A 6,000-nucleotide genomic window follows, 5' to 3' on the forward strand; every position below is an offset into this window, starting at 1 on the left:
CATCCCCACAAAACCTCCCCCTCACCTCTCAAAATGTGCAATATTACCACATAACTCTTCCCTTACCCCTCCTGTCAACAGCCCTCAGGACTAGCCTGTTTATTTAACATTTGCCCTCTCCTTTGTTGAGCACTTGTTAATCTAAAAACTGTATTTAATAGTGTACATAGTACCACCGTTTGGTACATATTGCCACCTTATGCACAGTGTTTTTATATTCTATATATTTTTCTTATTATAGGGTGTCTTATGTTCTAAACTGTTGACTGAGGGAACCCTGCACAAGAATTCCAATGTGTCTGGACTGCAAAAAAAAAAAAAAAAAAACCTTGAGGCGAACAGATCAGTCTTTCCGAACCCGTTGCAGCACATCTGTAGAGGCAGTCACTGCTTTGAGGGAGAGCAGGTTGCCTCTGGTACCACAGCAGAAGGCTCCCGGCTATTTGTAGTAGCCGAGCTAAGCACACGCAACACTGACGGTTGGTGCAGGCTGACGCTGTCATGTTGTCTGTTGTCACCATGACATGTCGGAGGGGGGGGGTTTAGCAGAGAGGCAAAGTGTTTCAGCACTTTAAGGAGACGGCTCCAGAGAATTTATGTGGAGAAATGTGAGCTTGTTCCGTCTCTCACCCACTACTTTTGACTGGCACGTTCCAACCAATGGAAATGTCTGTACACCCCGATGTCCTGAGGGAAATCCCAGATGAAATAACACGTATTTTTCAATATATACCAAGTCCCGCTGCAGTGAGGGAAGAGTGTTCACAAGCATTCACCTTTTGCCTCTGTCTGGAGTGTTCTCTTGTGGAGTCCTGAGAGGACCATTACATCACTTGCGGACATTGTAGATCGTTTTATGCATCAATCCCTGCTGATAACAGATATTTGATCTCATGGTGACATAAAAGATCTGTTGTGGAAGGTAAGGCCAGTTAAGGGGAAGCTGTAATGTGCAAACGCTGCGGTTGACAAATAAGAAGCAAAGAGTTTACAACCTTGGCTCAGATGGCAGAGCTTCTGTGCCATTGTTTGTTTTACTCTTAACCAGAAGTACGTGCAACTCTTACCCCTCCGCTATAGTACTTTAGTGTTATATTGTGTCTCTGTGTCTTTGTCGACAAGCCGTAAACAGTTAGCAAGAGCACTGTGCTGCATTCGCAGTGTGCACAGGGGACAAAAACATGTCCACCATGTAGAGAAGTAGTGTTGCTCCACAAGCTGCACAGACACACACACACATACTACTTAAGTTGTGGCTGTGGGCTCTTTTTTAACAGCAGGGTGTTACACTCGCGTTGATATTTTGTACTTTGAGATATGTTGAATGGATGTTTCTCTGATGGATGAAAAAAAAACTCCATTTCTTACTAAAAGCAGATAATTTAAGATGCTGAATAAAGGGATTGGATTCAAACACTGTAATATGAGGTACTCTGACGGACCAGTGTGGTGCAGGAGGTTACCGTGCGATAACAATGTAATTTGATTTTAAATAATATAGTACAGTATAATTGGATTGTGAAGTAATCTTAATGTCAGCAAGTAGCTTGTGTGCCAATTGTGGCATCAGGTTGTAGATCTATTTATATTACAGGAACTATACATCCAGGCAGGATATTGTATGGGATTTTTTACAGGTCAATAGAAATGACCACTATTTATGAAACAAAAGTCCTAAAAGCATGAAGATCTGGGTCACTGCTGCAACAATAAACCAGCATTGGCCCCACGTTTTCTGAGAAACTGGCCCTTGGTTAAATCTTATTCCCAACTTCTGCTCCGGGTGTCCGAGCTGTCAACAACGCTCCATTGAGCTCTGTTAACTGTGCAACGGTTTCATAAAACACAGCCTTGCAAACAGGTGAACTCTGGAGCACAGAAAAACAAATAAACAGCAGCCGGGGACAAAAGTGAGCAGCACCACTTCACCCATTTCAGACATAGAGTAACGAAACAGACGTGGGAAAAAAACAGGTATACAGGGGTACCTGAAAATGACATTTTCCACCAAATGGAATGTAATCTACCAGAAATGTTCACCTGGGTTGAAAAAGCTGAGCGATAAACCCTTATTAGACTTAAAATAGAAATCTGCCAAATTGAGTGAAAATTCCTAAGCGGAAAAGCCTGAACGTCTGTGACGGAGACTTTAGCTCCGGTCTCTTCTAACAGCGAGCGGCTCCTGATTGAGAACAGGTCTGCTGCTGCGCCGAGGCTCGGACAGGACCGGTCTGTGCTGATGCTGAAGTTATGTCAAGCTCTACTGAGCTGCTGCTGCTGCTGCCGCCCACTTCTCCACAATGTACTCCATTAGATGCAAATGAAACATTTTCTGACATCTGATGTGAGTGGGTGATTTGTTAAAAGTCATATCAACAGAATAAGTTTATTATTAAGATTATCGAAGGCATCACATGTCTGCAGCAAGTCAGCTTTGCTTGATTTAATTGCTTCAAAGGGATCTCTATAGTGAGCATGTATGTATGTGTGAGTGTATTTCCTGTTTGCTTGTATTGCGTCATAACAGTACAATTGAATAATATAATAATCAAAAAATGTTTTAATAATTACAAAAAAATTGTTTTGGAAAATTTGCTGCATTCAAGTCAGTTTTGTTCATTACTACATGTATCATCCTTCAGAGAAGTGGTCCATTCCTGCTTTGAATTCAGAAAAGGCAGACAGGTGGCATGCTGAATAATAATGCGGTAATACCCATAATACATATATAATGAATAGTCAATACAAGTATGCATCCTGAAAAAAAAACAGTTTCTTTCAGTGTGAATGCTTATAAATAATACATCTTTTTAGTCCTAGCTTTTCAATTTGGCCATACCCAGAACAGATGTGTTAACCGTGGCACAATCATTGCTTTCCTGCCGTCTATAGTTTGTGGTTCTGCACATGGTGGCTGCTTGTGGTCCTTGGGAGAACATAGGGGCATCGACTACATCAGCTTTGCCCTTAACTCAACAGCGACAGGTCTACGAGGGCCAAAGATCATATGAAATAAAAGGCCAATTACATATGACTCAAGCTGAAGATGCTACGCTAAATCGAAAGCAGAACCGTTGCTGTTCAGCTTTTATATTTCTCAAGTGCAAATGCAAGAAAGTCCCGTGGAGGTACATGCACCCGATAGTGACATTTCCACGCTTATACAAATAGAATCTGGAGTTGCGATACGTAATCGAAAAAATCTAACCTGCAGGGGAAAAAGTGATGTTTGGTAATGGTCAATGTAACTTTTTATATATGTATATATCAATGTATATAATGCCTGAATGATGCCTTGACCACCTGTCGGTTTGTTCAGTAGCATGAACCTGACCTGCATTTCATCAACCTTGCTCACAAGCCTGTGATTGTTCACATTGTACATTATCAGCTCTAAGTTTTTCAATAATACGATCACTGAAGTGATCCTGTCTCATTTCAGAATGGTATCAAATTGAATTTTTATAGCTGATATTACATGAATGGATACAATTGACTCCCACACACAAAAAGGTCAAAGGTTCAAATAGGAATTAGCAGCTCGATAAAATTATCTCCACTCGAGGTCCAACTATTATCTTTTTATTTCTATGGAATGAGTTTGGTCGGTCATCATGTAGAGAGACTGAGTATCAGTTTCATTTGTGGCGTCAAAGAAAAATTATTTTTTACTGCTTTATTTTTTTGAGAATATGACGGCACCTGCAATTTGTATAACTGACTTAGCAGTGACACCAAATTGTTCCTAATTTGGTCATGCTAATCGTCATTCGCCACATGCTGGTAGCCTCATGCTGGCTTTTACAACTCACTTTGTTTTGGTACAAAAGCTCTGGGTCTTAATTTGCAGGACAGTCAATTATTTCGATGGACCCGATCCATAATGGCACGCAGCCAGTCCAAAATTATCACCATTTCCAACTAATTGGTTGTCAAAATGTAAGGGTTCCTTTGGGGAAACGGCTATTGCATTCCACATACTGCGTGAACCCGAATTGCCAAGCAGCAGATACACTTATGAACATGAAAAATTGATTCTTTAGAGAAAATATCTGACAGATAACAAGACAGCCAACAAAGCTGTTTGTGTTTACAGATGCAGCATGGATTTGTTTAGTGTCACACCACAGGTTGTTGCCCTGCAGTTGCCACTCTTTTTGCTGAAAAATCGAGAATAAGTAAACTAGCAAATAGTAGTAACGATCTCTAACTACTCTACAGGCATGTAGAGCAAGCCAACCCCACACAAAGATAACACATTTATAATTGTAGATGAGAAACTGAGATCGAGTCTTATTTGCTAACAAGGATAATTACAATTCTGTTGGCAGTTGCAGTCTTCAATGCAATCTGGTGGAAATATCCCACTAATACCGTTTTTGTTGCTATGACAATTAAGTTCCTGGATGATAAACTAATAATTATGAATTAATTAAGACGAATGTCCAAATTATAGTTTGAAGGGTTTGTATCCACAGTAAAAAAATATTTAAAAAACCTGTGGATGCTCAAGTTTTGCGCTGAATTGAACCACAAGGTGGCGCAGAAAATGTGCCAACGTTTCCCAAAACCGTCCTCTTGCTAAATGTCATTGCAAACCCGCCAGTTGGGTTACTCCGTTCTTATTCCATTTAATAGCAGCCCTCGTAAAAGACACCCCAATTAATAACAGTCCAAACGGAACATCTATGAGGTGATAAATCCACATCGAACCTTAAAAGCAATCGATGCCTCCCTTCAAGAATGTACACTTTATCTGTACGCCCCCCCCCCCCCCCCCCCCCCACACACACTTAAATTGAACACTTTATCACTGTTAGTAGTCCGATCTGCTGTCACGATTCCGCTTCCTGCCGATTAATGGTTCCAGAGCCCTCGCTGCCATCGCCCCCCCCCCCCCTCCAGCCCGACCCCCCTTATCCCGATCCGACCCAACATGCAACAATTAGGCTGCAGACGGAGTTCACCAGCGCGATCGGCGACCCCCCCCCCCCCCCAAAAAAAAAACCACGCAGAAATCCCCGTGAGCGCGAGTTCTGAGCGTAAGAACATATTTCATTAGCGAGGCGCAACTTCTGCAGCACAGAGACAGACGAGGTGGAGCACAGATATCTACACAAGGTGCAGCGCCGCCCGTCTCCACATCACATTGCTATTAAATCCTTTAAGCATCCAATAGGCTCTTCAATGCACTGCGTGCTTTGTCTTAGAATAAGGGACATACAACTTGCCTTACCTGCTTAAGCTTGTCTGGTGCGGGAAAACAAATTCTTTTGAGTGGTCGCTGCCAGCAAAAAAAAAAAAATTTAAATAACGTGGCTTTGCAAGAAAAAGCGTTATCGCTATTTAACTCAGTGCCCCCCCCGGATAGTTGTGTGGATGTTGTTCCTTGCCTCCCTCCACACACCGAGACATCGGGCAGATATACGGGCAGATGAAGCGCATTGCCGATAACATCAGCAGCAGCAGTCCAGTTCAATGTGATCTTCAGATGACCAAATCATCGCAGGCATCGCGATGCATAAAAGAATAAAAACACACACAAAAACATCCACATTCCAAATCTGACCGCACTTTTATCCCCCTCCGGAAAAAAAAAAAATCAGCCCTCGTCACACCGGAGGGGAGTTTTGCTGTTTCCCGTCTAGTCTTCACCTCTTACATTGCCTTAAAAGAGGCGACAGGCCGCCGGACCGGGAGGTCTGAGTGTAGTTGGGCTTATTTGAACGATGCCGGTGATGCTGCGTATCCTGCATCCCGCTGCCCAGTGGAAGAGCGCAAAGAGCGGGGAGGAGGAGGAGGGAGGGAGGGAGCCACGCAGGGATTGCGCGCAGTGCCGTGCGCGCTACTACCAACCAACGGAAAAAAAGACCCCCACCACGCTTCTTCTCTTACATATTTGTGTTAGAGATAGCGGGCTGTATCCACTGCGCTCCGCCTGGAGAGATGCGGAGCTGCGAGGCGCGGGCGAAGTCTTTCCCTTTTCTTGCGTGAAGATGA

General features: G+C 43.1%; 1 protein-coding gene across 4 annotated transcripts in view; it reads right to left on the reverse strand.

Annotated features, from left to right (window-relative positions):
* The window catches only part of grik4 (glutamate receptor, ionotropic, kainate 4), a 196,940-nt gene extending 191,161 nt beyond the window's left edge, over positions 1–5,779 (reverse strand). For 3 of the 4 annotated variants that reach the window (XM_040186931.2, XM_040186960.2, XM_040186981.2), the window contains exon 1: positions 5,237–5,779. The gene's annotated coding sequence lies outside the window, so the exon portion shown is untranslated. The remainder of the gene's footprint in view (positions 1–5,236) is intronic. The other variant, XM_040186950.2, reaches the window with a different exon arrangement.
* Positions 5,780–6,000: the final 221 nt, after the last annotated feature.

The sequence above is a fragment of the Gasterosteus aculeatus genome, chromosome 1 (assembly GCF_964276395.1).
Source record: "Gasterosteus aculeatus chromosome 1, fGasAcu3.hap1.1, whole genome shotgun sequence".
Taxonomy (NCBI): Eukaryota; Metazoa; Chordata; class Actinopteri; order Perciformes; family Gasterosteidae; genus Gasterosteus; species Gasterosteus aculeatus.